Genomic DNA, 20,868 nt, shown 5'->3' with positions numbered 1-20,868 from the left:
TCAAAGATGAAAAGCGATTTGAAGTGACGCTGTCAAGTGCGAGAGGGAAAGAAAAACTGATGGATGGATTTAAAATCCGGAGCTGTCGAATCATGGCAAAGGATCTATCGCTGGATGAGATGGTTGTATCCTTCTTAAACCTCCCAGTATATATTACAGACGAGGACATCACAGAGCGGCTAAGAGCATGGGGTGTGTCTGCTATATCGCCGGTGAAAAGGCGCTACTGGCCGGGGACGGACATTGCTGATGGGACGCGCTTCTGTAAAGTTAGGTTCACAGACACTGTGCGCTCGTTGCCATATTCTGCCAAATTTGAAACGTTGGAAGGGGCTGAGTACTTCAGAGTAATACACGATCGGCAGGTCAAGGTCTGTAGGCTGTGTATCCAGCCAGGGCACGTACTACGAGAGTGCCCTGATTTCGTATGTCATAAGTGTGGTGAGCAGGGGCATTACGCACGAGAGTGCAAAGGGAGGAGAGAGCGAGGTTGTGTTGGATGCGGGAGGGGTGTAGCGCAGTGCTCCTGTCCCCATGGGGAAGGTGCTCAGGACTGGGCATCACAGGATTTCAGCGCAAATAGTGTCGTGGAGGAGAACGAGGTGGAGGAAGCTGGGGAGGAAATTGGCATGAGTGAGCAACCCCAGGGAGAGAAGGAGGACGAAGAACAGAGGCAGCCAGAGGAGGAAGTGGAGACGGAGCCTTGTACTGAAGGAAGGGAGGCACCCAAGGATGGAGGGATAAGCTCAAGCCTAGACGATGTGGAGTTGGAGGGCGATCCACGGGGAGAGGGGGGCTCCTCTAGGGAGGTGGATACTGCAAGGGATGACTCTCGCAAACGTAAAGAGTTTGAAGAAGAACTGACGGAGGAAGAGAGGGAGAGCTTACGGATTTGGAGGTTGGAGAATAAAAGGAACATGATAATTAAGAAGAAAAAGAAGATGGATGGTTGATCATTGAGGACTAGGAGGGAGGCTGGAGTTGGTGGATGCCTTCTCTGCGGATGTGTTGTGTCTTAGGGAGACTCATTGGACTGAGCAGTGTATGGGTGAAATAAGGCAGAGATGGAATGGACAAATGTACGTGAGTAGAGGTGCTGTGCGGGCATGTGGGGTAGCTATTTTGGTAAAACATAGTTATGTCTAATTTAAATGATGTGCAGATACTGTGGGTAGAATGGGGATGTATAGGTCTAAGCAGGAGGATTTAGAGAGTGTGTTTATGAAGGATTGTGGATTTATTACTGTGGGGGAGGATGGTGGTTTGGTGCATGGGGTTTGATGTGTAAAGTTTAAGAGATATTCAGTAAAAATTTTGAAGGAATTGTTTTGAGAATGTCTTAGGTTCTACTTGATAAGGAGGTGATTTGAAACCCTCTATTCTTATGGAATTTGGTTTAACAAAGTATTGTATGCAAATGGTTGTATAATCTTGGTTTTGGTATATTCATTAATTTGGCTTTCTGATTGATTTGACAGGGGGTGAATTGTGTGCCTGCCAATGTCTAGTATTGTGTTGATTAAAATGGTTTGTGTATTTTGTTGATTACAATGGTTTGTGTATATTAAATTTGTATGTAATGTAAATGAGAATTTTGATAATAAAAAAAAATAATAATAAAAAAAAAAAAAAGTACGCCCGATCTCGGAAGCTAAGCAGGGTCGGGCCTGGTTAGTACTTGGATGGGAGACCGCCTGGGAATACCAGGTGCTGTAAGCTTTTTGTCACTGCCTTGTGGAATTTCAACTCTTTGTCCGTTTTTTCCCACAAGGCTGAAATATGTGCCCTCGCTTTGAAATAAGTAAGCAAGGTTAGTTTGTATTTCATCCAACAATCTGTGCTACAAATTATGGCTACAGTATATGCAATTTCATCCACTTTTTGAGATTGCCTTTCGCTTACGGCCACACCGGCCTGAGTACGCCTGATCTCGTCCGATCTCGGAAGCTAAGCAGGGTCGGGCCTGGTTAGTACTTGGATGGGAGACCGCCTGGGAATACCAGGTGCTGTAAGCTTTTTGTCACTGCCTTGTGGAATTTCAACTCTTTGTCCGTTTTTTCCCACAAGGCTGAAATATGTGCCCTCGCTTTGAAATAAGTAAGCAAGGTTAGTTTGTATTTCATCCAACAATCTGTGCTACAAATTATGGCTACAGTATATGCAATTTCTTCCACTTTTTGAGTGACACAAAGATGCTTATCTAAATGGTGGAAATGCAACAGCTGTTAATCAGGCTCACTTTGACTTTACATAGTGCACCAAGAGATAGTTTCTCGCTTACGGCCACACCGGCCTGAGTACGCACCTGTTGATGGGTAATTGACGCACGTGTGAGTGATTGCGCTGAGACTGAGTGTTTGCTCTAGAGAGTTTGTGTTGGAGTTTTGAGCTTTTTGAAGTACAATTTCTTTTTTGTAAATTGATTAAGTTAGATTTATAGTTTGGGGTTGTTCCCCGGCAGCATATTGCTGTTTGGGGGACTTTCCTCCTGTCGTTATTCGGATGGATACAATGGCTTTGACCAACGCTGGAAAAAAGACTACGAACAAAGGAAACATGGATAATGGCGCTGCAGCAAGACAGGCGCAAAAATATGAAAATAATTTAACAGTGGCTGTTGAAATTATGGGAGAAGAGAAGATTACAATGATGGAGGTATTGAGAGGGATTAAAGAAGTTTGTGGACTGGTCTGCGGCTGTCGGGTCAAAGATGAAAAGCGATTTGAAGTGACGCTGTCAAGTGCGAGAGGGAAAGAAAAACTGATGGATGGATTTAAAATCCGGAGCTGTCGAATCATGGCAAAGGATCTATCGCTGGATGAGATGGTTGTATCCTTCTTAAACCTCCCAGTATATATTACAGACGAGGACATCACAGAGCGGCTAAGAGCATGGGGTGTGTCTGCTATATCGCCGGTGAAAAGGCGCTACTGGCCGGGGACGGACATTGCTGATGGGACGCGCTTCTGTAAAGTTAGGTTCACAGACACTGTGCGCTCGTTGCCATATTCTGCCAAATTTGAAACGTTGGAAGGGGCTGAGTACTTCAGAGTAATACACGATCGGCAGGTCAAGGTCTGTAGGCTGTGTATCCAGCCAGGGCACGTACTACGAGAGTGCCCTGATTTCGTATGTCATAAGTGTGGTGAGCAGGGGCATTACGCACGAGAGTGCAAAGGGAGGAGAGAGCGAGGTTGTGTTGGATGCGGGAGGGGTGTAGCGCAGTGCTCCTGTCCCCATGGGGAAGGTGCTCAGGACTGGGCATCACAGGATTTCAGCGCAAATAGTGTCGTGGAGGAGAACGAGGTGGAGGAAGCTGGGGAGGAAATTGGCATGAGTGAGCAACCCCAGGGAGAGAAGGAGGACGAAGAACAGAGGCAGCCAGAGGAGGAAGTGGAGACGGAGCCTTGTACTGAAGGAAGGGAGGCACCCAAGGATGGAGGGATAAGCTCAAGCCTAGACGATGTGGAGTTGGAGGGCGATCCACGGGGAGAGGGGGGCTCCTCTAGGGAGGTGGATACTGCAAGGGATGACTCTCGCAAACGTAAAGAGTTTGAAGAAGAACTGACGGAGGAAGAGAGGGAGAGCTTACGGATTTGGAGGTTGGAGAATAAAAGGAACATGATAATTAAGAAGAAAAAGAAGATGGATGGTTGATCATTGAGGACTAGGAGGGAGGCTGGAGTTGGTGGATGCCTTCTCTGCGGATGTGTTGTGTCTTAGGGAGACTCATTGGACTGAGCAGTGTATGGGTGAAATAAGGCAGAGATGGAATGGACAAATGTACGTGAGTAGAGGTGCTGTGCGGGCATGTGGGGTAGCTATTTTGGTAAAACATAGTTATGTCTAATTTAAATGATGTGCAGATACTGTGGGTAGAATGGGGATGTATAGGTCTAAGCAGGAGGATTTAGAGAGTGTGTTTATGAAGGATTGTGGATTTATTACTGTGGGGGAGGATGGTGGTTTGGTGCATGGGGTTTGATGTGTAAAGTTTAAGAGATATTCAGTAAAAATTTTGAAGGAATTGTTTTGAGAATGTCTTAGGTTCTACTTGATAAGGAGGTGATTTGAAACCCTCTATTCTTATGGAATTTGGTTTAACAAAGTATTGTATGCAAATGGTTGTATAATCTTGGTTTTGGTATATTCATTAATTTGGCTTTCTGATTGATTTGACAGGGGGTGAATTGTGTGCCTGCCAATGTCTAGTATTGTGTTGATTAAAATGGTTTGTGTATTTTGTTGATTACAATGGTTTGTGTATATTAAATTTGTATGTAATGTAAATGAGAATTTTGATAATAAAAAAAAATAATAATAAAAAAAAAAAAAAGTACGCCCGATCTCGGAAGCTAAGCAGGGTCGGGCCTGGTTAGTACTTGGATGGGAGACCGCCTGGGAATACCAGGTGCTGTAAGCTTTTTGTCACTGCCTTGTGGAATTTCAACTCTTTGTCCGTTTTTTCCCACAAGGCTGAAATATGTGCCCTCGCTTTGAAATAAGTAAGCAAGGTTAGTTTGTATTTCATCCAACAATCTGTGCTACAAATTATGGCTACAGTATATGCAATTTCATCCACTTTTTGAGATTGCCTTTCGCTTACGGCCACACCGGCCTGAGTACGCCTGATCTCGTCCGATCTCGGAAGCTAAGCAGGGTCGGGCCTGGTTAGTACTTGGATGGGAGACCGCCTGGGAATACCAGGTGCTGTAAGCTTTTTGTCACTGCCTTGTGGAATTTCAACTCTTTGTCCGTTTTTTCCCACAAGGCTGAAATATGTGCCCTCGCTTTGAAATAAGTAAGCAAGGTTAGTTTGTATTTCATCCAACAATCTGTGCTACAAATTATGGCTACAGTATATGCAATTTCATCCACTTTTTGAGATTGCCTTTCGCTTACGGCCACACCGGCCTGAGTACGCCTGATCTTGTCCGATCTCGGAAGCTAAGCAGGGTCGGGCCTGGTTAGTACTTCGATGGGAGACTGCCTGGGAATACCAGGTGCTGTAAGCTTTTTGTCACTGCCTTGTGGAATTTCAACTCTTTGTCCGTTTTTTCCCACAAGGCTGAAATATGTGCCCTCGCTTTGAAATAAGTAAGCAAGGTTAGTTTGTATTTCATCCAACAATCTGTGCTACAAATTATGGCTACAGTATATGCAATTTCTTCCACTTTTTGAGTGACACAAAGATGCTTATCTAAATGGTGGAAATGCAACAGCTGTTAATCAGGCTCACTTTGACTTTACATAGTGCACCAAGAGATAGTTTCTCGCTTACGGCCACACCGGCCTGAGTACGCACCTGTTGATGGGTAATTGACGCACGTGTGAGTGATTGCGCTGAGACTGAGTGTTTGCTCTAGAGAGTTTGTGTTGGAGTTTTGAGCTTTTTGAAGTACAATTTCTTTTTTGTAAATTGATTAAGTTAGATTTATAGTTTGGGGTTGTTCCCCGGCAGCATATTGCTGTTTGGGGGACTTTCCTCCTGTCGTTATTCGGATGGATACAATGGCTTTGACCAACGCTGGAAAAAAGACTACGAACAAAGGAAACATGGATAATGGCGCTGCAGCAAGACAGGCGCAAAAATATGAAAATAATTTAACAGTGGCTGTTGAAATTATGGGAGAAGAGAAGATTACAATGATGGAGGTATTGAGAGGGATTAAAGAAGTTTGTGGACTGGTCTGCGGCTGTCGGGTCAAAGATGAAAAGCGATTTGAAGTGACGCTGTCAAGTGCGAGAGGGAAAGAAAAACTGATGGATGGATTTAAAATCCGGAGCTGTCGAATCATGGCAAAGGATCTATCGCTGGATGAGATGGTTGTATCCTTCTTAAACCTCCCAGTATATATTACAGACGAGGACATCACAGAGCGGCTAAGAGCATGGGGTGTGTCTGCTATATCGCCGGTGAAAAGGCGCTACTGGCCGGGGACGGACATTGCTGATGGGACGCGCTTCTGTAAAGTTAGGTTCACAGACACTGTGCGCTCGTTGCCATATTCTGCCAAATTTGAAACGTTGGAAGGGGCTGAGTACTTCAGAGTAATACACGATCGGCAGGTCAAGGTCTGTAGGCTGTGTATCCAGCCAGGGCACGTACTACGAGAGTGCCCTGATTTCGTATGTCATAAGTGTGGTGAGCAGGGGCATTACGCACGAGAGTGCAAAGGGAGGAGAGAGCGAGGTTGTGTTGGATGCGGGAGGGGTGTAGCGCAGTGCTCCTGTCCCCATGGGGAAGGTGCTCAGGACTGGGCATCACAGGATTTCAGCGCAAATAGTGTCGTGGAGGAGAACGAGGTGGAGGAAGCTGGGGAGGAAATTGGCATGAGTGAGCAACCCCAGGGAGAGAAGGAGGACGAAGAACAGAGGCAGCCAGAGGAGGAAGTGGAGACGGAGCCTTGTACTGAAGGAAGGGAGGCACCCAAGGATGGAGGGATAAGCTCAAGCCTAGACGATGTGGAGTTGGAGGGCGATCCACGGGGAGAGGGGGGCTCCTCTAGGGAGGTGGATACTGCAAGGGATGACTCTCGCAAACGTAAAGAGTTTGAAGAAGAACTGACGGAGGAAGAGAGGGAGAGCTTACGGATTTGGAGGTTGGAGAATAAAAGGAACATGATAATTAAGAAGAAAAAGAAGATGGATGGTTGATCATTGAGGACTAGGAGGGAGGCTGGAGTTGGTGGATGCCTTCTCTGCGGATGTGTTGTGTCTTAGGGAGACTCATTGGACTGAGCAGTGTATGGGTGAAATAAGGCAGAGATGGAATGGACAAATGTACGTGAGTAGAGGTGCTGTGCGGGCATGTGGGGTAGCTATTTTGGTAAAACATAGTTATGTCTAATTTAAATGATGTGCAGATACTGTGGGTAGAATGGGGATGTATAGGTCTAAGCAGGAGGATTTAGAGAGTGTGTTTATGAAGGATTGTGGATTTATTACTGTGGGGGAGGATGGTGGTTTGGTGCATGGGGTTTGATGTGTAAAGTTTAAGAGATATTCAGTAAAAATTTTGAAGGAATTGTTTTGAGAATGTCTTAGGTTCTACTTGATAAGGAGGTGATTTGAAACCCTCTATTCTTATGGAATTTGGTTTAACAAAGTATTGTATGCAAATGGTTGTATAATCTTGGTTTTGGTATATTCATTAATTTGGCTTTCTGATTGATTTGACAGGGGGTGAATTGTGTGCCTGCCAATGTCTAGTATTGTGTTGATTAAAATGGTTTGTGTATTTTGTTGATTACAATGGTTTGTGTATATTAAATTTGTATGTAATGTAAATGAGAATTTTGATAATAAAAAAAAATAATAATAAAAAAAAAAAAAAGTACGCCCGATCTCGGAAGCTAAGCAGGGTCGGGCCTGGTTAGTACTTGGATGGGAGACCGCCTGGGAATACCAGGTGCTGTAAGCTTTTTGTCACTGCCTTGTGGAATTTCAACTCTTTGTCCGTTTTTTCCCACAAGGCTGAAATATGTGCCCTCGCTTTGAAATAAGTAAGCAAGGTTAGTTTGTATTTCATCCAACAATCTGTGCTACAAATTATGGCTACAGTATATGCAATTTCATCCACTTTTTGAGATTGCCTTTCGCTTACGGCCACACCGGCCTGAGTACGCCTGATCTCGTCCGATCTCGGAAGCTAAGCAGGGTCGGGCCTGGTTAGTACTTGGATGGGAGACCGCCTGGGAATACCAGGTGCTGTAAGCTTTTTGTCACTGCCTTGTGGAATTTCAACTCTTTGTCCGTTTTTTCCCACAAGGCTGAAATATGTGCCCTCGCTTTGAAATAAGTAAGCAAGGTTAGTTTGTATTTCATCCAACAATCTGTGCTACAAATTATGGCTACAGTATATGCAATTTCATCCACTTTTTGAGATTGCCTTTCGCTTACGGCCACACCGGCCTGAGTACGCCTGATCTCGTCCGATCTCGGAAGCTAAGCAGGGTCGGGCCTGGTTAGTACTTGGATGGGAGACCGCCTGGGAATACCAGGTGCTGTAAGCTTTTTGTCACTGCCTTGTGGAATTTCAACTCTTTGTCCGTTTTTTCCCACAAGGCTGAAATATGTGCCCTCGCTTTGAAATAAGTAAGCAAGGTTAGTTTGTATTTCATCCAACAATCTGTGCTACAAATTATGGCTACAGTATATGCAATTTCATCCACTTTTTGAGATTGCCTTTCGCTTACGGCCACACCGGCCTGAGTACGCCTGATCTCGTCCGATCTCGGAAGCTAAGCAGGGTCGGGCCTGGTTAGTACTTGGATGGGAGACCGCCTGGGAATACCAGGTGCTGTAAGCTTTTTGTCACTGCCTTGTGGAATTTCAACTCTTTGTCCGTTTTTTCCCACAAGGCTGAAATATGTGCCCTCGCTTTGAAATAAGTAAGCAAGGTTAGTTTGTATTTCATCCAACAATCTGTGCTACAAATTATGGCTACAGTATATGCAATTTCTTCCACTTTTTGAGTGACACAAAGATGCTTATCTAAATGGTGGAAATGCAACAGCTGTTAATCAGGCTCACTTTGACTTTACATAGTGCACCAAGAGATAGTTTCTCGCTTACGGCCACACCGGCCTGAGTAAGCACCTGTTGATGGGTAATTGACGCACGTGTGAGTGATTGCGCTGAGACTGAGTGTTTGCTCTAGAGAGTTTGTGTTGGAGTTTTGAGCTTTTTGAAGTACAATTTCTTTTTTGTAAATTGATTAAGTTAGATTTATAGTTTGGGGTTGTTCCCCGGCAGCATATTGCTGTTTGGGGGACTTTCCTCCTGTCGTTATTCGGATGGATACAATGGCTTTGACCAACGCTGGAAAAAAGACTACGAACAAAGGAAACATGGATAATGGCGCTGCAGCAAGACAGGCGCAAAAATATGAAAATAATTTAACAGTGGCTGTTGAAATTATGGGAGAAGAGAAGATTACAATGATGGAGGTATTGAGAGGGATTAAAGAAGTTTGTGGACTGGTCTGCGGCTGTCGGGTCAAAGATGAAAAGCGATTTGAAGTGACGCTGTCAAGTGCGAGAGGGAAAGAAAAACTGATGGATGGATTTAAAATCCGGAGCTGTCGAATCATGGCAAAGGATCTATCGCTGGATGAGATGGTTGTATCCTTCTTAAACCTCCCAGTATATATTACAGACGAGGACATCACAGAGCGGCTAAGAGCATGGGGTGTGTCTGCTATATCGCCGGTGAAAAGGCGCTACTGGCCGGGGACGGACATTGCTGATGGGACGCGCTTCTGTAAAGTTAGGTTCACAGACACTGTGCGCTCGTTGCCATATTCTGCCAAATTTGAAACGTTGGAAGGGGCTGAGTACTTCAGAGTAATACACGATCGGCAGGTCAAGGTCTGTAGGCTGTGTATCCAGCCAGGGCACGTACTACGAGAGTGCCCTGATTTCGTATGTCATAAGTGTGGTGAGCAGGGGCATTACGCACGAGAGTGCAAAGGGAGGAGAGAGCGAGGTTGTGTTGGATGCGGGAGGGGTGTAGCGCAGTGCTCCTGTCCCCATGGGGAAGGTGCTCAGGACTGGGCATCACAGGATTTCAGCGCAAATAGTGTCGTGGAGGAGAACGAGTTGGAGGAAGCTGGGGAGGAAATTGGCATGAGTGAGCAACCCCAGGGAGAGAAGGAGGACGAAGAACAGAGGCAGCCAGAGGAGGAAGTGGAGACGGAGCCTTGTACTGAAGGAAGGGAGGCACCCAAGGATGGAGGGATAAGCTCAAGCCTAGACGATGTGGAGTTGGAGGGCGATCCACGGGGAGAGGGGGGCTCCTCTAGGGAGGTGGATACTGCAAGGGATGACTCTCGCAAACGTAAAGAGTTTGAAGAAGAACTGACGGAGGAAGAGAGGGAGAGCTTACGGATTTGGAGGTTGGAGAATAAAAGGAACATGATAATTAAGAAGAAAAAGAAGATGGATGGTTGATCATTGAGGACTAGGAGGGAGGCTGGAGTTGGTGGATGCCTTCTCTGCGGATGTGTTGTGTCTTAGGGAGACTCATTGGACTGAGCAGTGTATGGGTGAAATAAGGCAGAGATGGAATGGACAAATGTACGTGAGTAGAGGTGCTGTGCGGGCATGTGGGGTAGCTATTTTGGTAAAACATAGTTATGTCTAATTTAAATGATGTGCAGATACTGTGGGTAGAATGGGGATGTATAGGTCTAAGCAGGAGGATTTAGAGAGTGTGTTTATGAAGGATTGTGGATTTATTACTGTGGGGGAGGATGGTGGTTTGGTGCATGGGGTTTGATGTGTAAAGTTTAAGAGATATTCAGTAAAAATTTTGAAGGAATTGTTTTGAGAATGTCTTAGGTTCTACTTGATAAGGAGGTGATTTGAAACCCTCTATTCTTATGGAATTTGGTTTAACAAAGTATTGTATGCAAATGGTTGTATAATCTTGGTTTTGGTATATTCATTAATTTGGCTTTCTGATTGATTTGACAGGGGGTGAATTGTGTGCCTGCCAATGTCTAGTATTGTGTTGATTAAAATGGTTTGTGTATTTTGTTGATTACAATGGTTTGTGTATATTAAATTTGTATGTAATGTAAATGAGAATTTTGATAATAAAAAAAAATAATAATAAAAAAAAAAAAAAAGTACGCCCGATCTCGGAAGCTAAGCAGGGTCGGGCCTGGTTAGTACTTGGATGGGAGACCGCCTGGGAATACCAGGTGCTGTAAGCTTTTTGTCACTGCCTTGTGGAATTTCAACTCTTTGTCCGTTTTTTCCCACAAGGCTGAAATATGTGCCCTCGCTTTGAAATAAGTAAGCAAGGTTAGTTTGTATTTCATCCAACAATCTGTGCTACAAATTATGGCTACAGTATATGCAATTTCATCCACTTTTTGAGATTGCCTTTCGCTTACGGCCACACCGGCCTGAGTACGCCTGATCTCGTCCGATCTCGGAAGCTAAGCAGGGTCGGGCCTGGTTAGTACTTGGATGGGAGACCGCCTGGGAATACCAGGTGCTGTAAGCTTTTTGTCACTGCCTTGTGGAATTTCAACTCTTTGTCCGTTTTTTCCCACAAGGCTGAAATATGTGCCCTCGCTTTGAAATAAGTAAGCAAGGTTAGTTTGTATTTCATCCAACAATCTGTGCTACAAATTATGGCTACAGTATATGCAATTTCATCCACTTTTTGAGATTGCCTTTCGCTTACGGCCACACCGGCCTGAGTACGCCTGATCTCGTCCGATCTCGGAAGCTAAGCAGGGTCGGGCCTGGTTAGTACTTGGATGGGAGACCGCCTGGGAATACCAGGTGCTGTAAGCTTTTTGTCACTGCCTTGTGGAATTTCAACTCTTTGTCCGTTTTTTCCCACAAGGCTGAAATATGTGCCCTCGCTTTGAAATAAGTAAGCAAGGTTAGTTTGTATTTCATCCAACAATCTGTGCTACAAATTATGGCTACAGTATATGCAATTTCTTCCACTTTTTGAGTGACACAAAGATGCTTATCTAAATGGTGGAAATGCAACAGCTGTTAATCAGGCTCACTTTGACTTTACATAGTGCACCAAGAGATAGTTTCTCGCTTACGGCCACACCGGCCTGAGTACGCACCTGTTGATGGGTAATTGACGCACGTGTGAGTGATTGCGCTGAGACTGAGTGTTTGCTCTAGAGAGTTTGTGTTGGAGTTTTGAGCTTTTTGAAGTACAATTTCTTTTTTGTAAATTGATTAAGTTAGATTTATAGTTTGGGGTTGTTCCCCGGCAGCATATTGCTGTTTGGGGGACTTTCCTCCTGTCGTTATTCGGATGGATACAATGGCTTTGACCAACGCTGGAAAAAAGACTACGAACAAAGGAAACATGGATAATGGCGCTGCAGCAAGACAGGCGCAAAAATATGAAAATAATTTAACAGTGGCTGTTGAAATTATGGGAGAAGAGAAGATTACAATGATGGAGGTATTGAGAGGGATTAAAGAAGTTTGTGGACTGGTCTGCGGCTGTCGGGTCAAAGATGAAAAGCGATTTGAAGTGACGCTGTCAAGTGCGAGAGGGAAAGAAAAACTGATGGATGGATTTAAAATCCGGAGCTGTCGAATCATGGCAAAGGATCTATCGCTGGATGAGATGGTTGTATCCTTCTTAAACCTCCCAGTATATATTACAGACGAGGACATCACAGAGCGGCTAAGAGCATGGGGTGTGTCTGCTATATCGCCGGTGAAAAGGCGCTACTGGCCGGGGACGGACATTGCTGATGGGACGCGCTTCTGTAAAGTTAGGTTCACAGACACTGTGCGCTCGTTGCCATATTCTGCCAAATTTGAAACGTTGGAAGGGGCTGAGTACTTCAGAGTAATACACGATCGGCAGGTCAAGGTCTGTAGGCTGTGTATCCAGCCAGGGCACGTACTACGAGAGTGCCCTGATTTCGTATGTCATAAGTGTGGTGAGCAGGGGCATTACGCACGAGAGTGCAAAGGGAGGAGAGAGCGAGGTTGTGTTGGATGCGGGAGGGGTGTAGCGCAGTGCTCCTGTCCCCATGGGGAAGGTGCTCAGGACTGGGCATCACAGGATTTCAGCGCAAATAGTGTCGTGGAGGAGAACGAGTTGGAGGAAGCTGGGGAGGAAATTGGCATGAGTGAGCAACCCCAGGGAGAGAAGGAGGACGAAGAACAGAGGCAGCCAGAGGAGGAAGTGGAGACGGAGCCTTGTACTGAAGGAAGGGAGGCACCCAAGGATGGAGGGATAAGCTCAAGCCTAGACGATGTGGAGTTGGAGGGCGATCCACGGGGAGAGGGGGGCTCCTCTAGGGAGGTGGATACTGCAAGGGATGACTCTCGCAAACGTAAAGAGTTTGAAGAAGAACTGACGGAGGAAGAGAGGGAGAGCTTACGGATTTGGAGGTTGGAGAATAAAAGGAACATGATAATTAAGAAGAAAAAGAAGATGGATGGTTGATCATTGAGGACTAGGAGGGAGGCTGGAGTTGGTGGATGCCTTCTCTGCGGATGTGTTGTGTCTTAGGGAGACTCATTGGACTGAGCAGTGTATGGGTGAAATAAGGCAGAGATGGAATGGACAAATGTACGTGAGTAGAGGTGCTGTGCGGGCATGTGGGGTAGCTATTTTGGTAAAACATAGTTATGTCTAATTTAAATGATGTGCAGATACTGTGGGTAGAATGGGGATGTATAGGTCTAAGCAGGAGGATTTAGAGAGTGTGTTTATGAAGGATTGTGGATTTATTACTGTGGGGGAGGATGGTGGTTTGGTGCATGGGGTTTGATGTGTAAAGTTTAAGAGATATTCAGTAAAAATTTTGAAGGAATTGTTTTGAGAATGTCTTAGGTTCTACTTGATAAGGAGGTGATTTGAAACCCTCTATTCTTATGGAATTTGGTTTAACAAAGTATTGTATGCAAATGGTTGTATAATCTTGGTTTTGGTATATTCATTAATTTGGCTTTCTGATTGATTTGACAGGGGGTGAATTGTGTGCCTGCCAATGTCTAGTATTGTGTTGATTAAAATGGTTTGTGTATTTTGTTGATTACAATGGTTTGTGTATATTAAATTTGTATGTAATGTAAATGAGAATTTTGATAATAAAAAAAAATAATAATAAAAAAAAAAAAAAGTACGCCCGATCTCGGAAGCTAAGCAGGGTCGGGCCTGGTTAGTACTTGGATGGGAGACCGCCTGGGAATACCAGGTGCTGTAAGCTTTTTGTCACTGCCTTGTGGAATTTCAACTCTTTGTCCGTTTTTTCCCACAAGGCTGAAATATGTGCCCTCGCTTTGAAATAAGTAAGCAAGGTTAGTTTGTATTTCATCCAACAATCTGTGCTACAAATTATGGCTACAGTATATGCAATTTCATCCACTTTTTGAGATTGCCTTTCGCTTACGGCCACACCGGCCTGAGTACGCCTGATCTCGTCCGATCTCGGAAGCTAAGCAGGGTCGGGCCTGGTTAGTACTTGGATGGGAGACCGCCTGGGAATACCAGGTGCTGTAAGCTTTTTGTCACTGCCTTGTGGAATTTCAACTCTTTGTCCGTTTTTTCCCACAAGGCTGAAATATGTGCCCTCGCTTTGAAATAAGTAAGCAAGGTTAGTTTGTATTTCATCCAACAATCTGTGCTACAAATTATGGCTACAGTATATGCAATTTCTTCCACTTTTTGAGTGACACAAAGATGCTTATCTAAATGGTGGAAATGCAACAGCTGTTAATCAGGCTCACTTTGACTTTACATAGTGCACCAAGAGATAGTTTCTCGCTTACGGCCACACCGGCCTGAGTACGCACCTGTTGATGGGTAATTGACGCACGTGTGAGTGATTGCGCTGAGACTGAGTGTTTGCTCTAGAGAGTTTGTGTTGGAGTTTTGAGCTTTTTGAAGTACAATTTCTTTTTTGTAAATTGATTAAGTTAGATTTATAGTTTGGGGTTGTTCCCCGGCAGCATATTGCTGTTTGGGGGACTTTCCTCCTGTCGTTATTCGGATGGATACAATGGCTTTGACCAACGCTGGAAAAAAGACTACGAACAAAGGAAACATGGATAATGGCGCTGCAGCAAGACAGGCGCAAAAATATGAAAATAATTTAACAGTGGCTGTTGAAATTATGGGAGAAGAGAAGATTACAATGATGGAGGTATTGAGAGGGATTAAAGAAGTTTGTGGACTGGTCTGCGGCTGTCGGGTCAAAGATGAAAAGCGATTTGAAGTGACGCTGTCAAGTGCGAGAGGGAAAGAAAAACTGATGGATGGATTTAAAATCCGGAGCTGTCGAATCATGGCAAAGGATCTATCGCTGGATGAGATGGTTGTATCCTTCTTAAACCTCCCAGTATATATTACAGACGAGGACATCACAGAGCGGCTAAGAGCATGGGGTGTGTCTGCTATATCGCCGGTGAAAAGGCGCTACTGGCCGGGGACGGACATTGCTGATGGGACGCGCTTCTGTAAAGTTAGGTTCACAGACACTGTGCGCTCGTTGCCATATTCTGCCAAATTTGAAACGTTGGAAGGGGCTGAGTACTTCAGAGTAATACACGATCGGCAGGTCAAGGTCTGTAGGCTGTGTATCCAGCCAGGGCACGTACTACGAGAGTGCCCTGATTTCGTATGTCATAAGTGTGGTGAGCAGGGGCATTACGCACGAGAGTGCAAAGGGAGGAGAGAGCGAGGTTGTGTTGGATGCGGGAGGGGTGTAGCGCAGTGCTCCTGTCCCCATGGGGAAGGTGCTCAGGACTGGGCATCACAGGATTTCAGCGCAAATAGTGTCGTGGAGGAGAACGAGGTGGAGGAAGCTGGGGAGGAAATTGGCATGAGTGAGCAACCCCAGGGAGAGAAGGAGGACGAAGAACAGAGGCAGCCAGAGGAGGAAGTGGAGACGGAGCCTTGTACTGAAGGAAGGGAGGCACCCAAGGATGGAGGGATAAGCTCAAGCCTAGACGATGTGGAGTTGGAGGGCGATCCACGGGGAGAGGGGGGCTCCTCTAGGGAGGTGGATACTGCAAGGGATGACTCTCGCAAACGTAAAGAGTTTGAAGAAGAACTGACGGAGGAAGAGAGGGAGAGCTTACGGATTTGGAGGTTGGAGAATAAAAGGAACATGATAATTAAGAAGAAAAAGAAGATGGATGGTTGATCATTGAGGACTAGGAGGGAGGCTGGAGTTGGTGGATGCCTTCTCTGCGGATGTGTTGTGTCTTAGGGAGACTCATTGGACTGAGCAGTGTATGGGTGAAATAAGGCAGAGATGGAATGGACAAATGTACGTGAGTAGAGGTGCTGTGCGGGCATGTGGGGTAGCTATTTTGGTAAAACATAGTTATGTCTAATTTAAATGATGTGCAGATACTGTGGGTAGAATGGGGATGTATAGGTCTAAGCAGGAGGATTTAGAGAGTGTGTTTATGAAGGATTGTGGATTTATTACTGTGGGGGAGGATGGTGGTTTGGTGCATGGGGTTTTATGTGTAAAGTTTAAGAGATATTCAGTAAAAATTTTGAAGGAATTGTTTTGAGAATGTCTTAGGTTCTACTTGATAAGGAGGTGATTTGAAACCCTCTATTCTTATGGAATTTGGTTTAACAAAGTATTGTATGCAAATGGTTGTATAATCTTGGTTTTGGTATATTCATTAATTTGGCTTTCTGATTGATTTGACAGGGGGTGAATTGTGTGCCTGCCAATGTCTAGTATTGTGTTGATTAAAATGGTTTGTGTATTTTGTTGATTACAATGGTTTGTGTATATTAAATTTGTATGTAATGTAAATGAGAATTTTGATAATAAAAAAAAATAATAATAAAAAAAAAAAAAAGTACGCCCGATCTCGGAAGCTAAGCAGGGTCGGGCCTGGTTAGTACTTGGATGGGAGACCGCCTGGGAATACCAGGTGCTGTAAGCTTTTTGTCACTGCCTTGTGGAATTTCAACTCTTTGTCCGTTTTTTCCCACAAGGCTGAAATATGTGCCCTCGCTTTGAAATAAGTAAGCAAGGTTAGTTTGTATTTCATCCAACAATCTGTGCTACAAATTATGGCTACAGTATATGCAATTTCATCCACTTTTTGAGATTGCCTTTCGCTTACGGCCACACCGGCCTGAGTACTCCTGATCTCGTCCGATCTCGGAAGCTAAGCAGGGTCGGGCCTGGTTAGTACTTGGATGGGAGACCGCCTGGGAATACCAGGTGCTGTAAGCTTTTTGTCACTGCCTTGTGGAATTTCAACTCTTTGTCCGTTTTTTCCCACAAGGCTGAAATATGTGCCCTCGCTTTGAAATAAGTAAGCAAGGTTAGTTTGTATTTCATCCAACAATCTGTGCTACAAATTATGGCTACAGTATATGCAATTTCATCCACTTTTTGAGATTGCCTTTCGCTTACGGCCACACCGGCCTGAGTACGCCTGATCTCGTCCGATCTCGGAAGCTAAGCAGGGTCGGGCCTGGTTAGTACTTGGATGGGAGACCGCCTGGGAATACCAGGTGCTGTAAGCTTTTTGTCACTGCCTTGTGGAATTTCAACTCTTTGTCCGTTTTTTCCCACAAGGCTGAAATATGTGCCCTCGCTTTGAAATAAGTAAGCAAGGTTAGTTTGTATTTCATCCAACAATCTGTGCTACAAATTATGGCTACAGTATATGCAATTTCTTCCACTTTTTGAGTGACACAAAGATGCTTATCTAAATGGTGGAAATGCAACAGCTGTTAATCAGGCTCACTTTGACTTTACATGGTGCACCAAGAGATAGTTTCTCGCTTACGGCCACACCGGCCTGAGTACGCCTGATCTCGTCCGATCTCGTAAGCTAAGCAGGGTCGGGCCTGGTTAGTACTTGGATGGGAGACCGCCTGGGAATACCAGGTGCTGTAAGCTTTTTGTCACTGCCTTGTGGAATTTCAACTCTTTGTCCGTTTTTTCCCACAAGGCTGAAATATGTGCCCTCGCTTTGAAATAAGTAAGCAAGGTTAGTTTGTATTTCATCCAACAATCTGTGCTACAAATTATGGCTACAGTATATGCAATTTCATCCACTTTTTGAGATTGCCTTTCGCTTACGGCCACACCGGCCTGAGTACGCCTGATCTCGTCCGATCTCGGAAGCTAAGCAGGGTCGGGCCTGGTTAGTACTTGGATGGGAGACCGCCTGGGAATACCAGGTGCTGTAAGCTTTTTGTCACTGCCTTGTGGAATTTCAACTCTTTGTCCGTTTTTTCCCACAAGGCTGAAATATGTGCCCTCGCTTTGAAATAAGTAAGCAAGGTTAGTTTGTATTTCATCCAACAATCTGTGCTACAAATTATGGCTACAGTATATGCAATTTCTTCCACTTTTTGAGTGACACAAAGATGCTTATCTAAATGGTGGAAATGCAACAGCTGTTAATCAGGCTCACTTTGACTTTACATAGTGCACCAAGAGATAGTTTCTCGCTTACGGCCACACCGGCCTGAGTACGCACCTGTTGATGGGTAATTGACGCACGTGTGAGTGATTGCGCTGAGACTGAGTGTTTGCTCTAGAGAGTTTGTGTTGGAGTTTTGAGCTTTTTGAAGTACAATTTCTTTTTTGTAAATTGATTAAGTTAGATTTATAGTTTGGGGTTGTTCCCCGGCAGCATATTGCTGTTTGGGGGACTTTCCTCCTGTCGTTATTCGGATGGATACAATGGCTTTGACCAACGCTGGAAAAAAGACTACGAACAAAGGAAACATGGATAATGGCGCTGCAGCAAGACAGGCGCAAAAATATGAAAATAATTTAACAGTGGCTGTTGAAATTATGGGAGAAGAGAAGATTACAATGATGGAGGTATTGAGAGGGATTAAAGAAGTTTGTGGACTGGTCTGCGGCTGTCGGGTCAAAGATGAAAAGCGATTTGAAGTGACGCTGTCAAGTGCGAGAGGGAAAGAAAAACTGATGGATGGATTTAAAATCCGGAGCTGTCGAATCATGGCAAAGGATCTATCGCTGGATGAGATGGTTGTATCCTTCTTAAACCTCCCAGTATATATTACAGACGAGGACATCACAGAGCGGCTAAGAGCATGGGGTGTGTCTGCTATATCGCCGGTGAAAAGGCGCTACTGGCCGGGGACGGACATTGCTGATGGGACGCGCTTCTGTAAAGTTAGGTTCACAGACACTGTGCGCTCGTTGCCATATTCTGCCAAATTTGAAACGTTGGAAGGGGCTGAGTACTTCAGAGTAATACACGATCGGCAGGTCAAGGTCTGTAGGCTGTGTATCCAGCCAGGGCACGTACTACGAGAGTGCCCTGATTTCGTATGTCATAAGTGTGGTGAGCAGGGGCATTACGCACGAGAGTGCAAAGGGAGGAGAGAGCGAGGTTGTGTTGGATGCGGGAGGGGTGTAGCGCAGTGCTCCTGTCCCCATGGGGAAGGTGCTCAGGACTGGGCATCACAGGATTTCAGCGCAAATAGTGTCGTGGAGGAGAACGAGTTGGAGGAAGCTGGGGAGGAAATTGGCATGAGTGAGCAACCCCAGGGAGAGAAGGAGGACGAAGAACAGAGGCAGCCAGAGGAGGAAGTGGAGACGGAGCCTTGTACTGAAGGAAGGGAGGCACCCAAGGATGGAGGGATAAGCTCAAGCCTAGACGATGTGGAGTTGGAGGGCGATCCACGGGGAGAGGGGGGCTCCTCTAGGGAGGTGGATACTGCAAGGGATGACTCTCGCAAACGTAAAGAGTTTGAAGAAGAACTGACGGAGGAAGAGAGGGAGAGCTTACGGATTTGGAGGTTGGAGAATAAAAGGAACATGATAATTAAGAAGAAAAAGAAGATGGATGGTTGATCATTGAGGACTAGGAGGGAGGCTGGAGTTGGTGGATGCCTTCTCTGCGGATGTGTTGTGTCTTAGGGAGACTCATTGGACTGAGCAGTGTATGGGTGAAATAAGGCAGAGATGGAATGGACAAATGTACGTGAGTAGAGGTGCTGTGCGGGCATGTTGGGTAGCTATTTTGGTAAAACATAGTTATATCTAATTTAAATTATGTGCAGATACTGTGGGTAGAATGGGGATGTATAGGTCTAAGCAGGAGGATTTAGAGAGTGTGTTTATGAAGGATTGTGGATTTATTACTGTGGGGGAGGATGGTGGTTTGGTGCATGGGGTTTGATGTGTAAAGTTTAAGAGATATTCAGTAAAAATTTTGAAGGAATTGTTTTGAGAATGTCTTAGGTTCTACTTGATAAGGAGGTGATTTGAAACCCTCTATTCTTATGGAATTTGGTTTAACAAAGTATTGTATGCAAATGGTTGTATAATCTTGGTTTTGGTATATTCATTAATTTGGCTTTCTGATTGATTTGACAGGGGGTGAATTGTGTGCCTGCCAATGTCTAGTATTGTGTTGATTAAAATGGTTTGTGTATTTTGTTGATTACAATGGTTTGTGTATATTAAATTTGTATGTAATGTAAATGAGAATTTTGATAATAAAAAAAAATAATCATAAAAAAAAAAAAAAGTACGCCTGATCTCGTCCGATCTCGGAAGCTAAGCAGGGTCGGGCCTGGTTAGTACTTGGATGGGAGACCGCCTGGGAATACCAGGTGCTGTAAGCTTTTTGTCACTGCCTTGTGGAATTTCAACTCTTTGTCCGTTTTTTCCCACAAGGCTGAAATATGTGCCCTCGCTTTGAAATAAGTAAGCAAGGTTAGTTTGTATTTCATCCAACAATCTGTGCTACAAATTATGGCTACAGTATATGCAATTTCATCCACTTTTTGAGATTGCCTTTCGCTTACGGCCACACCGGCCTGAGTACGCCTGATCTCGTCCGATCTCGGAAGCTAAGCAGGGTCGGGCCTGGTTAGTACTTGGATGGGAGACCGCCTGGGAATACCAGGTGCTGTAAGCTTTTTGTCACTGCCTTGTGGAATTTCAACTCTTTGTCCGTTTTTTCCCACAAGGCTGAAATATGTGCCCTCGCTTTGAAATAAGTAAGCAAGGTTAGTTTGTATTTCATCCAACAATCTGTGCTACAAATTATGGCTACAGTATATCTAATTTCTTCCACTTTTTGAGTGACACAAAGATGCTTATCTAAATGGTGGAAATGCAACAGCTGTTAATCAGGCTCACTTTGACTTTACATAGTGCACCAAGAGATAGTTTCTCGCTTACGGCCACACCGGCCTGAGTACGCACCTGTTGATGGGTAATTGACGCACGTGTGAGTGATTGCGCTGAGACTGAGTGTTTGCTCTAGAGAGTTTGTGTTGGAGTTTTGAGCTTTTTGAAGTACAATTTCTTTTTGTAAATTGATTAAGTTAGATTTATAGTTTGGGGTTGTTCCCCGGCAGCATATTGCTGTTTGGGGG

General features: G+C 44.8%; 13 non-coding genes and 1 pseudogene across 13 annotated transcripts; all 14 read left to right on the top strand.

Annotated features, from left to right (window-relative positions):
• The first annotated feature begins 1,896 nt into the window (after nt 1-1,896).
• Nucleotides 1,897-2,015, top strand: LOC118954517. The gene has a single exon (XR_005044631.1). It is a non-coding gene; the product is annotated as a 5S ribosomal RNA (ribosomal RNA).
• A 2,585-nt stretch (nt 2,016-4,600) lies between these two features.
• Nucleotides 4,601-4,719, top strand: LOC118954516. Its single transcript, XR_005044630.1, has one exon. It is a non-coding gene; the product is annotated as a 5S ribosomal RNA (ribosomal RNA).
• Nucleotides 4,720-4,896: 177 nt separating this feature from the next.
• Nucleotides 4,897-5,015, top strand: LOC118954498 (annotated as a pseudogene).
• Nucleotides 5,016-7,600: 2,585 nt separating this feature from the next.
• On the top strand, nt 7,601-7,719 carry LOC118954515. The gene has a single exon (XR_005044629.1). It is a non-coding gene; the product is annotated as a 5S ribosomal RNA (ribosomal RNA).
• A 177-nt stretch (nt 7,720-7,896) lies between these two features.
• Nucleotides 7,897-8,015, top strand: LOC118954514. The gene has a single exon (XR_005044628.1). It is a non-coding gene; the product is annotated as a 5S ribosomal RNA (ribosomal RNA).
• A 177-nt stretch (nt 8,016-8,192) lies between these two features.
• Nucleotides 8,193-8,311, top strand: LOC118954511. The gene has a single exon (XR_005044627.1). It is a non-coding gene; the product is annotated as a 5S ribosomal RNA (ribosomal RNA).
• Nucleotides 8,312-10,897: 2,586 nt separating this feature from the next.
• LOC118954500 lies at nt 10,898-11,016 on the top strand. The gene has a single exon (XR_005044626.1). It is a non-coding gene; the product is annotated as a 5S ribosomal RNA (ribosomal RNA).
• A 177-nt stretch (nt 11,017-11,193) lies between these two features.
• On the top strand, nt 11,194-11,312 carry LOC118954489. Its single transcript, XR_005044617.1, has one exon. It is a non-coding gene; the product is annotated as a 5S ribosomal RNA (ribosomal RNA).
• A 2,585-nt stretch (nt 11,313-13,897) lies between these two features.
• LOC118954478 lies at nt 13,898-14,016 on the top strand. Its single transcript, XR_005044606.1, has one exon. It is a non-coding gene; the product is annotated as a 5S ribosomal RNA (ribosomal RNA).
• Nucleotides 14,017-16,601: 2,585 nt separating this feature from the next.
• LOC118954469 lies at nt 16,602-16,720 on the top strand. Its single transcript, XR_005044597.1, has one exon. It is a non-coding gene; the product is annotated as a 5S ribosomal RNA (ribosomal RNA).
• Nucleotides 16,721-16,897: 177 nt separating this feature from the next.
• LOC118954467 lies at nt 16,898-17,016 on the top strand. Its single transcript, XR_005044595.1, has one exon. It is a non-coding gene; the product is annotated as a 5S ribosomal RNA (ribosomal RNA).
• Nucleotides 17,017-17,276: 260 nt separating this feature from the next.
• LOC118954490 lies at nt 17,277-17,395 on the top strand. The gene has a single exon (XR_005044618.1). It is a non-coding gene; the product is annotated as a 5S ribosomal RNA (ribosomal RNA).
• Nucleotides 17,396-17,572: 177 nt separating this feature from the next.
• Nucleotides 17,573-17,691, top strand: LOC118954456. The gene has a single exon (XR_005044584.1). It is a non-coding gene; the product is annotated as a 5S ribosomal RNA (ribosomal RNA).
• Nucleotides 17,692-20,286: 2,595 nt separating this feature from the next.
• LOC118954444 lies at nt 20,287-20,405 on the top strand. The gene has a single exon (XR_005044572.1). It is a non-coding gene; the product is annotated as a 5S ribosomal RNA (ribosomal RNA).
• The last annotated feature ends 463 nt before the right edge of the window (nt 20,406-20,868 follow it).

This window comes from Oncorhynchus mykiss, unplaced genomic scaffold (assembly GCF_013265735.2).
Source record: "Oncorhynchus mykiss isolate Arlee unplaced genomic scaffold, USDA_OmykA_1.1 un_scaffold_386, whole genome shotgun sequence".
Taxonomy (NCBI): Eukaryota; Metazoa; Chordata; class Actinopteri; order Salmoniformes; family Salmonidae; genus Oncorhynchus; species Oncorhynchus mykiss.
This window is presented reverse-complemented; position numbering and strand designations above follow the sequence as displayed.